Consider the following 11590-nt stretch of genomic DNA (forward strand, 5'->3'; position numbering starts at 1 on the left):
CAGCCAGCTTCAACTGATGGTGGGTGGGAATTTCCACGAGGGCTCTCCTCCCTTGTCTGCCCCTCGGTGCTCTTTACTGCAGTTTCTCTCTCCCTCCCTCCACGTGGTTAGCTTGGGGTGTCACTTCTGGCGTGGTGTCACTTGTGCTACATTCTTTTGGTCAAAGCACATCATAAAGCCAGCCCGTGCTCGAGGGGAGGGAAGCAGATTCCACCTCCTGATGGAAAGAGTGGTGAAGAATTGGTGGCCGGCTTTGGTCCACCAGCAATAGAGACCGTGGTAGCCGGGGGCATCTCTTGGCCTTGAGCTTGGATGTATCCAGAGGTGTAGAAGGCAGCTCCGGTAAAAGGTCCCCCTCCACAAGGACAGAGGGAGGGAGGGTAGGGATGGGAGACCCAGGCCAGGGTCAGCGTGCTTGTGCCAAACTTTGGGGCTGGAGCACAGATGTCTTAAGACAGAATGGGAGGAATGGGGTCAGGTCCAGGGATGGAATGTCTGTCCGCTGTTTGTTTTTGGTCCCACTGTTTTATTGTTCTCCTCAGTGGGTAATAAAGTCTTTTGAGGGGACCAGCTTGTTTTAGCTGAGACAAGTGGTGGGAGCATTCGGGAGTGAGAGTCTTGCTTCGGTGTCAGTGAGGTGGGGTGTAGCGGGGATCTCCCTGAAAGACACCCAGTGGGAGATGAAGCACGGGAGATTGGGGAGCAAAGATTGAGACTGCTCTCCTGGCCCCACTGCTTCTTGCTGTGTGACTGTGGGCAATTGAGGGGGCCCCTCTGAACCTCAGTCTCTTTGTCTATACAGAGGCGTGTAATGGAGGGATCATAATGGCCCTCACCCCATAGGGTTGGGGTCAGCTAACACAGGTCAGATTTGTAGCACAGCGTTTGGATCAGAGTAAGTGCTCGGCAAATGTCAGCGGCTGAGGATGACCATGCTCACAGGGAGTCACCTTCATTACCATTCAGATTATGCTCACATAGCCTTACCTTTATCAGGGTAATTCTCACATGGGGTTACCTTTATGACCAGGTTGTTTCAGTAATTCTCTCAACCTGCCATATATCTCCTTCTAGGACTAAAGCTTCCAGTTGCCAAGGTTAATTGGGAATGGTTTTTTTTCCCTCAGTTAAGAAAGGACTGTGTGGTCGTCGTCAGCAGTTGGGGACAGCAGAAGGCTTAAAATGAGCGACCTGTGACATTGTCCCTCCGATGAGCATTCATGCTGATGGGGGCTGGGTGAAGGGGAGCAGTTCCTGTCCTTTCTGGACAGCAAAGGGCGGGGTCCTTCAGCTGGAGGGTCTCTGCTCTCCCTGGGGGGCCCAGACTAGTGTGGCTTCCCGGCCTCCTGCCCCTCACCAGGGGAGTCTCGGCCGGAGCAGTTTGGGGGCCACACAGGACAGTGAGGTGCTCATGCTTGGCTGAGCCCTCTGAATGTCAGGGGCAGAGGATACGGTCCTGGGGTCATCTGTCCCCCAGGACGGAGCTTTGGGGAGCTATGAGACCACCCTGTTCGGCCTCCTAGTGTGTGTCTTCAGAATGGCCATGGCTGGGGCTGTTTTCCTCTTCTACCCCCTCCCCCCAGCCTGGCTTCTGTTGACTTAACCTGTTCTGAGGCTACTGCTCTTTCAAAGGCCAGTGGGGGTCAAGCGCCATCTGGAAGACAGAGACTCCAGCCTTGTTGTGGGGGATCCAGGTATGATGCCCGATGCGCCAGCCTCTGTGGACGTGGTTCCTTTGATGCTCAGGGTCGTCCTGGTGGGAATCTTTCCATAGATCCTCAGGGTACTATTGTTTAGTGCTCTCAAAGTTACTCTTCAGGTACTGGACTATTAGACATACCCCAGTTTGGGGCTATGAAGGGGGCCACCTGACAAGTCTGAGAAGGGGGACCTTGTTCCTTGTTAGAAATGATTACTTAGTTCTGAGACAATGGGGTCTGAGAATGGAGAGCGTCGGGGGCACTGTTACTTGGACACCCGGGGCCTCATCCCATTTTTGCCCTTTTGAGATGGGTATTGGGCCTTCTCAGAGCCGGTTGCTTTGTTCCTGTGCCTTACCCATTTCTCAACTACCCATTTAGGGCCTAGAAGGTGATAGGCACTAGATGTGTTGGGTGCTGGGTAAATAGAGGCAAGTGACCTGGACAACGTCCTTCCCATGAACCTTGTAGGCCGGAGGGGACAGAGAGATAATAGAAAAGAAAGGGGGACGAAGGCCTGACCTGCCCAACAGAGACAACTCAAGGGGAACAGCGTGAACCCTCACTAGGCGTGCTCAGCTAAGTCCTCTCTGAGCAGGAGGCGTTCAGGCCTCGGTCTTCCTGTGTATAAAATGGGAATAATAAGAGAACCTCTGTCACTAGGCAGGTATGAAGGTAGAATGAATTATTGTCTGTAAAGCATCTATCCTCTAAAAGCAAAGGTGTTTTAGATGTCATTATTTTACTGTTATCCTAGCTGGAGGGCCGTCTTAATTTTCGTGTGTGTGTGTCTGTGTGTGTGTCCGTGTCCTGCCCGGAGCTGTGTGTGTTTCCTTCCACTGTTCATTTCAGTGCTGCCTGGAGGTTTTTAAGAGGGAAGGGTACCCTTCACCCATCTCAGAGAGCTTCTGGGGACGGGCTCACACAGCGCGGGACCGCCGACCCTGACCGCGTGGGTACCTCCCTGTCACCCTATTCTTACTATTCTTACTGCATCTGTGTATTTTTAATTCACATGCAGTGCATTGTTCAATTCCTGGCATAGAGAAAAAGCCGAATAAACTTAAGCTATTACTGTTTGTGGGGGATGAAGATCATGGGCCTGGGCCAGACAGCCCGCATCCCAGTGCTCACTGGTGAGGGACCTTGAGTAAGTCACTTCACTCCACTGAGTTGCCCCTTTTACTTAAAATAGGGGAACATTTCCTCCATTTCACCGGGTTGTGTGTGTTAAATGAGTTACTACGTGAGTGACCGGAAGAAAGCCTGGGCGCTACCTGCCGAGCGGACGGGTAGTCGCTGACGGTGGTGATGGTGCTTTCGGCTACACATTGCTGTGTAACCAACTGCCCCCAAACTTAGCGCCTTAGAACTGCACGGATTTATTACCCTGCACGATCCTGGGCAGTGTTCAGTGGCCATGCTGGCCTCGCCCACGCGGTTGCTCTCAGCTGGGCTGGGAGTTCGGAGATGCCTGGCTCACATGGCCGGCGGCCGGTCCTGGCTGTGGCAGAGGCTGGGGGCCTCCGTTGTACCTGTGGCCTCTCCTCTAGGAGGCTGGCCCGGCTTCCGAATGCAGGGGTCTCCGTGGCACCTTCCAAGAGGCAGAAGGCAGGAGCCTCCGGACTTGTACACTGTGTCACCTCTGTGTTGTCCGACTGGTCCGAGCAGGTCCCAAGGACAGCCCAGATTCGAGGAGAGGGAGACCGACCCCTCTTTTCAGCGGGAGGAGCTGTGAGGTGTGATGGCTGGGCTTTGCAGCATAGCATGAGGTCTTCATCTTCACCTTGAGGCGCCCTGTCCACTCCCCCGTGCAAGGCACCGGAGTGGTTTCGAGCACGCTTTATCAGTTGTATTCAGTGTGACAGCAGCGTCAGTAAGCGTTGGTGGTAAACGACCAGTTATACCTGCTCTTCGTGAAGACTTCAAAGGTCGATGCTGATCAGAGGATGCGTGGTGATTCTTTGACTTAACACATTGATCGAGTACTCAGGACGTGTCAGGCTCAGGCCAGGGTGTGCGAAATCCAGACGCACCTGCTGCCCTCACGGAGCATGAGGTCTGTGGTGCTTGGTCTTAGGGGAAGAAAAAAGGGATTAAGTGAACCTTTGGGGTTGAGAGCAAGAACTCAAAGGAGAAGTCCGAATCCGGGAGGGAGGGGGCAAGATCGAGGGACCTGGCTGTCCTCTCCCTGTTCCTTCCGACCACGTGAGCTGGGCTCAGTCACTTCCTCACTGTGGCCTGAGTTCTGATCTGTGAAGTACAGATGATAGTACTTCATGGGGTTGCAGCGAGGCTTCAGTGAGCTGGGGTGGAAGCTCTCAGAATTTTTCTGCTCACTTCTGTCCTCTGGGCCTTCCTTGGTCTCCTCATTGGTGAGGGCCTTTCTGTCTGGATTGTCTGTGGCTTCAGGCAGCTCTTCCTGCCTCCCCGTCGGGTGTACAGCCCTATGAGTCTCTGGTCCCACGGTGCCCCGCGCACAGACTGGCCCACCCACGTACCGCAGACTTGTCTGAATGGGCGAACGTCGGTCTTCCCTTGCCTGGGGCCGCAGATACGCTGTGGCGGCTGTGAAACGGGGGTCTGGAGGCCTCAGCTTCAGGAACCATCCGTCTGGAGAGGGCTGTGTTTCTGGACGCTCCCAGGGCCTGGACGACAGCCAAGCCAGAGCTGTTCGTCTGGGCACAGCCTTCGTCAGCCGTGGCAGGCCTGGCGAGCCCTTGCAGGCAGAGGGGGCTGGTTGGAACAGCTTGCACGAGGACGCCCCTTGTCCTTCCCAGGGAAACCGAGGGCTGCTTAGCCCATCACCCCGGCATGTAAGGGAGGAGGATGGACAGGAGCATCATGGGAGTTGGTGTTTAGATGGAACATGAATGGGTAGGTTTGCTGCTTCCTCCATAAATTAGTGGGAGCTCATAGTATTTGTTTAAATTTTAGTGGGAGACTCTTAGAATCAAAAATAAAAGCGAATACACACTTTGAGAACTCAGGGCGTACCCGGTACCATTACTTCATTTCCTTCTTCCAGGCTCCCCTCCCCCGCTACCGTTATAATGGGTTATAATACATCTCCTGATTTCCAGATGAGGAAGCCAAGGCTCAGAAAGGCCCAGTGACTTGCCCAAGGCCACACAGCCAGTGAGTGGCAGAGTTGGAGTCCAAAACCTGGTCTGCCTGCCTCTGGGGTTTGCTGGGCATACAACACAAAGCCCCTGCTGGGCCCGAGGCTGCTTCGAGGGGGTGTGTGGGGTGGGTGGAGGCTGGTCTGTGTCCCTTCCAGAGCCAGATGGCTGGGCGGGGTGGGCAAATGGAACTCATGAGTCCTCATATACAACCAGGCTCAGAGAACTAAGGATTGGGCCCAAGCACCCAAGAAGCCTGAGTCCAGCCAGGTACATCTCCTGACTCCTTGTCCAGTGCCCTTCCACCCTTTCTTAGGGGGACAGAGTCACCCGGGACATCTCAGGAAGGCTGCACTGTGTCCCCTGTAGCTTTAACTTATGTGGCCTGTGGTTTTATTTTGCAATACAAGAGGAATACATGTTCATTGTAGACATTTTGGAAAATAGAGAAAAGCACGGAGGAAAAAAAAAATCTCTCTCCCATTGCCTGCCATCCAGGGATCACTGGAACCAAACAGGAACTGGGTTGCTTTACTATAAAGATGTCAGACTTCATCTTTAAGAGTTTTGATCTTCTGGGAGACAGAAGATGTGCCTGGTGTCTTTTTTTTTTTTTTTTAACTGTTTAATTGAATTTTATTGAGGTATAAGTAACAGGCAGTGATACGTACCCATTTAAAAGTTCAGTATGTTTTGACACCTGTGTGACCACCATCCTGATCAAGACAACACCTCCATCAACCTAGAAAGTCCCCTCCTTGTCCCTTTGCACTCAGTACCCTCTCCCCAGGCAACCCCTGACCTACTTGCTGCAACTCTAAGCTTGTTCTGTTCTAGAATTTCACACTGATGGAATTATATGGTATGTGCTCTTTTGTGTTTGGTTTCCTGCACCGTGTGATGTTCTTGAGGTTCATCGTGCTGTTACGGGTTTTAGTGGTCTGTTCTTGTCTCTTGTGGAGTGGTAGTCCATTGTCTGTACCTTTGCATCTGTTTACCCTGGTCTCCTGAGGGGTGACCTGGGCACCTCAGTTTCCCCTTCTGTAGAATGGGGGGGATTCTTTTTTTTTTTTAAAGGTTTTATTTATTTATTTGAGAGAGAGTGAATGAGAGACAGAGAGCACGAGAGGGAAGAGGGCAGAGGGAGAAGCAGATCCCCCGCTGAGCAGGGAGCCCGATGCGGGACTCGATCCTGGGACTCCAGGATCATGACCCGAGCTTAACCAACTGAGCCACCCAGGCGCCCGAATGGGGGGGATTCTTAACCACGTGACTGGATGTTGTAAGGATTAAATGAGCTTCTGTGAATGATTAGAAGAAGGCCCGACAGACAGCAGGTGCTAAACAATATGGCGGTGGGTTATTGTTGGTAATAATCATGGCTTCCATTATCGATGGCTGTGTAACAAACGGCCCCCAGAACTTGGTGGTGGATATAGGAGTTTCCAGTTTGGGGCTCTTTTGAATAACATGGATGAGTGAATAAAATAATTAAAAAGGGCACCTTCCTGGCTTCTGCCTTCATCGTGGGCTCAGGTGCTCTGTTTCTTGGCGACTGGCTGAGAGGCAGCCGCTGCTAAAGGTGGGCGGCTTTGGTTTTGAGTTGGGTCCCGGTGCCTCTGATCTGCTCAGCACTGGCCCTGCCCCTTGCCCTGCGTCCTGCTCTGAGTCTGGCTCTGGTCTTGCTGGGTAGACCCACCAGCTTGCCTCATTTGAGCCTCAGGAAGTGGCCTCTGTAGAAAAAAAAAAAACAACAAAATGTATGAGCAGTGGGCGGTGAGCTCTCGGCCAAGTGAGCAGATCACTGGAGCGCAAAGCTCCAAAATAGACCTTTCTCTGCTCAGCCTCCAAGCAAGTGGGGGCAGAGGCAAATGCTTTGCATAGTTTCTTACCCAAAAGGAAAGGTTCTATTGTGAATAACTTTTTGAGACCAAAAGGAAAACAAAAAACCAGCTCCAGAGGATCCAGGGTTTTTCAGAGCAGCACAGAGCGAAGCTAGACTAGCCTGGGTTCAAATCTGCAGGCTCTGTGACCTAGGGCAAGTGTCTTAAGCTCTCTGTGCCAGTTTTCCTCCTCGGCCAGGCACCTTGGATTCACTTCTGGGTGTTTGCCTGTCTGGCTTGGATGGACTGTTTTGTTTTGTTTTTTTAATATTTTATTTATTAATTTGAGACACAGAGAGAGAGAGTGAGAAAGCATGAGCAGGGAGAGAGGGAGAGGGAGAAGCAGGCTCCTCGCTGAGCCGGGAGCCCGATGTGGGGCTCGATCCCAGGACCCTGGGATCATGACCTGAGCCGAAGGCAGACGCTTAACGATCTGAGCCACCCAGGCGCCCCTTGGACGGACTGTTTGATCAGACTTAGGGATGTGGGGTGCCCAGGGTGCCCGGGGACCTGGCCTTGGAGCTCCGGTCCATGTGCGCGGGGGGCCAAAAGCCCCTGGGGCTGGGGCAGCTGCTGCAGGGAGGCATCCTCTCTCCGCACCCCCCCTCCCCAAGCAGGAGGACAGCGAGCGGCGTGCTGGGCCAGGCCAGCCTAGGAGCCCCTGCCACGGTGGGGTCCAGGTGTTCTCTGAGGCCTGCTCTTCTCCGTGCACTGTGGATTTGTGTTTAAGTTTTGAAAACGGTTGTTCTGCTGCGATTTGGCATAAATAGCCCCCGGGGATGTGAGCATCGGGGACCATGGCCAGCCTCCTCGGAGAAGCAGGCCTGGACTCGGCTCCGTGACTCTCTCGGGACCCTGTTTGGATCTGCCTTGGGCCTTCTTGCTCTGTTCTTCATGCACCACGTTTGTGAGGCAGTAGGGCATGTTGGAGGTTGGGCATCCAAATTCAGTAATAACTGTTGTAATTAGGAATCAACACCGGTGCTGAGAAATGTAACCTGTCCCATGGCTGAGATCCTCTTGAGGGTTGCCATTGTGTGACCTCCGCCCCTTCTGTCCTTACCTGTGACCTCCCCTTTCACTGGATGCTGACTCCCTGTGTAGGCAGAATATGGCCCCCAAAGATGTCCCCATCCTAGTACCTGGACCTGTGGATGTGTGAGCTCACATGACAGGTGTCTTCGAGTTAAGAGCTGGAGGTGGGAGATTATCCTGCACGATCAGGGTGGGCCCCATGACCTCACAGTGGTTTTTAAACGTGGAAAAGAGGCAGAAGGTCAAAGTCAGAGGGCGAACGATTCTGGCTCTGAGGATCGAAGGGAGGCCACAAGCCAAGAGATGCAGCCGGCTTCTGGAAGGAGGGAAAAGGCAAGGAAATGGATGCTCGCTGGAGCCTCCAGGAGGAATGCACACCCATCTTGGAATGCCCATCTGCGGAGCTGGAAGATAGGACGTTTGTGTTGTCTTAAGCAGGCAAATGTGTGGTCGTTTGTTAGAGCAGTAACAGGAAACTGATCAGTCCCAAATGTGTGTGTCCAATACAATGCCTTTCACTGGTCCATTCGGTAAGTATTTATTGAGCACCAACGACGTACTGGATGCTGTGCTGGCATCGAGGTCCCCGAGTTGAGTAAAGCAAGGCCCTGGCCCTCAGGGCTCACTGTGTAAAGGGGGGAGGGACAGGAAGTCGACAATGCTACCATGGGACATGCAGCGTGCCGTGGAATCATAGGGAAAGGCATGGGGATCAGACTGGGGGCCACAGGAGGCTTCTTAGAAGAAGTCATTGAGCAACAGGAACACTGAGCTTGGAGGAGGAACTCCGGAAATGTCCAGGCCCCTCTTGGTTATCTCTCCTTGGGCATCTAGGGAGTCCTTCAGACTTAAACTATCCAAAATGGAACATGGCACCAAAAATAAGGCCTTTCCTTTTGTTTTTTAAAGATTGTATTTTTAAGTAATCTCGAACTCACAACCCCCAAATCGAGAGTCGCGTGCTGCACCGACTGAACCAGCCATGCGCCCCAAGGCCTTGCCCATTAAAACCTGCACTGTTTTCCCCACGTGGTGAGAGGTGCACCACGGCCCCCGCTCAGTTACCCACGCCAGAGTCCTCCTGACTCCTCTCCTTCACCTCTGAGGGCTGTGGGTTTTATCCCCTTTTGGAGACGTGTTTCCCCCCTTCCAGGGGCAGAGCGCTAGAATCCCAGGCCCAGACATGGAGGACTGAGAAAAATGTCAGTAAAGCCTGTCTCTTCATACAGGTAGCGGGGCCAGTAAGCATCCTGGCCAAAAGGGTGCATTCCAAAGACAGACTTCCTAGGTTCAGATCCCTGCTTTGTACTTGCCAGTGTGACCTGGAGGTCCACTTGCTTCATCTTGTGTGTCTCTGTCCCACTGATGAAATGGGAACAACAGTAGGACCTTTGCTGTAGGGATGTTTTAGAATCAAGTATGTTAATATATATATGAAAAGCGCTCTGAATAATAGGCTCAGTAAATGGCGGTGATGGTGGCTGGAGAAGCCACTAAAAGAAGAACAGCCACTTACTGTGTTCTCTGAGTGGTCCTTACCTCTGTCCTTGGTGCTTTATAAACCCTCTTTATGCTCCTTGATGAGTCTACCCATGTTATAGATGGGGAAACTGAGCCTCAAAAAAGTAGCATGACCTTCCTGAAGCCGCTTAGCTGGAATAGCTCTGCTATTTCCAGTATGTCTTTCAAGGCAGCTGAAACAATTTTGAGCAACTCTTGGGTTTTTTGAACTTTCTTCCTGCATGGCTTTGCAAGTCTTGGACCTTACTGCTGGAGCCTGCAGACCCAGTCTGCTGAGTGAAGCCAGGACACTTGGCCCAGAGTTTTTCTGGGCATTCAGCCTCCTTCGTTCCCGTGAGGAATTGCCCTGTGCTTCCCTGATGACCACTGTGCTCGCATGGCCTAAGGATGCACTTCCCTGTTGACCTTCTGCTGAAATAAGACTCACTGGACATCTTCACGGCACACAGGGGAAGGCACCTAGTAAATTAATGTCTACTATACTTACAAAGGGTCGATGTTTTGGAACACAGGCTGCTTCTATATAGGCAATTAAGTTTTCAGACCCAAGAATAGAATCTTTCATGTATGGCTTTAAAAATCCTACCTCTTCTGTTGCAGACGAGGGATCAGAAACTCGCTTAACCTGTAGGAGACCAGGCAGGTGACCTAAGTAAGAGAAACAGCTGGGTCTCGGGAACAAATACGGGCTGCACAGTGGGCGAGATGCCAGGGTGGGTGGGAACTGCGGTCAGTGGGGAGCCAATGCTTGCCTGGTAAAGGGTGGGCAAATCGTACCCCACTTTGCAGGCTCAGGGGCGGCAGATCAGAGGCTGAAAACCTAGGTTGTTACTGCAAAGTCTCCTTTTCGTCAAGCGCTAACTCACTTGAACAAATAGCATGGTTTTTGACCTAACAAAAGACCTCTGCTGCCAGATGCAGTTGCCTGGCTAACGATTTCTAAAATCTGTGTAGACTCTGGAGGATCTTTGTGATTTTTATGAAGTGGCTTTCTTGTATCCGCCACAGTTTTGATCGGTGGGTCCTTGGTGTCCTTCCCTGGGATCCTGGAAAGATACACTTGTGTGACCTGATACAAGTTATAAAACGCAGCCAGAACTCCGTTCCTATATCTAAGCTGCCCTACACAGCACCAGCCTTCCAAGGATGCTGTGATGATGGAATGGTGCAACATTTTTCAGAGTGCCGGGTGAAAGGTGTGTTACCTGGAAGGTTTCAATAAATGTGAATTTCTTTCCTCTCAATTTGTGTTCCTTCTTTTTCCAAATCTTGGATTAAAAAGAAAGAAAAGGAATGGAGTCGGCCCAGAGTCCAGGGGTTCATCACTAGAGGTATCCTGCCACCTAGCCCACGGTTTTGGTTTCTTGTTTGTGTTGGTTTTGTTCACACTTGGCTTGGGTCTGGAGATGCACCAGGGCAGTATGGCTTACGTAGAAGGAAGTGTAAGTGCTGCCAGAGAACGGGTTCTGAATCATGGCAAGTGCCAAGGCCCTTTGGCCAGAAAGCACTTGCTGTGTTTAAAAAAAAAAAAAAAAAGGCAGAGAGGCTATTGGGAGCAGAGTGGCTGGAGGTGAGGTCCGTGAGTTGTGTTGTGGTTTTAAGCTTTCTTTGTTTGAAGCAACATGTTATTTCGTACAATGAATACTGATAAGATGAACTACCATGTAACAGTCCCTCAACTCTAGAAGCCCCAGGTGTGTCTTCCCATCGTCCCTCTCTTCCCACCTGGTGGCTTGGTTTTTCTTTATGGCTTGACCATCTCTGCAGCTTTTTGCTCTTGTCACTAAATAATATTTCAGGAAATCCCTCCTATTCAGCTGGCACAGATGGTCTGGTCCACCCCCTTTACTGAGTTCAGAGTAACCCACGGTGTGGCTGAACCAATTAACTCAGCTATTCTTGTCCTTTCACTATCTTTTCAGTTTTTTTGCTTTTTTGGGTTTTTGTTACTTGTTTTTGTTTTTAGCCCCTGCAGACATTGAGCTAAAGGGGCTTCCTTGCCCTATTATTGCACTGCTGATAATAGGTGTGTACTGTAAGATTGTTTGAAATGCGAGAATTTGAAAAATGTTTTTTTCCTTCTTTCCTCCAAATCCTGGAGGTAACCAGTACTAACCATTTGTGTATTCTTAAGAACATCTTTCCTAGGTGTCTGTAGACCTACAGACACACACACTTAGGTACATAAGTTTATGTGCAGGTTTTTTTTTTTAAATTTTTTTATTGTTATGTTAATCCCCATATATTACATCATTAGTTTTAGATGTAGTGTTCCATGATTCATTGTTTGTGCATAACACCCAGTGCTCCATGCAGAACGTGCCCTCCT

The 11590-nt window shown here is 51.2% G+C and overlaps 1 protein-coding gene across 1 annotated transcript in view; it reads left to right on the forward strand.

The window, feature by feature from the left end:
• PLCG2 (phospholipase C gamma 2) overlaps positions 1-11590 on the forward strand; it is a 136646-nt gene that overhangs the window by 17581 nt on the left and 107475 nt on the right. The window lies entirely within an intron of this gene.

Source organism: Neomonachus schauinslandi, chromosome 16, assembly GCF_002201575.2.
Source record: "Neomonachus schauinslandi chromosome 16, ASM220157v2, whole genome shotgun sequence".
Lineage (NCBI taxonomy): Eukaryota > Metazoa > Chordata > Mammalia > Carnivora > Phocidae > Neomonachus > Neomonachus schauinslandi.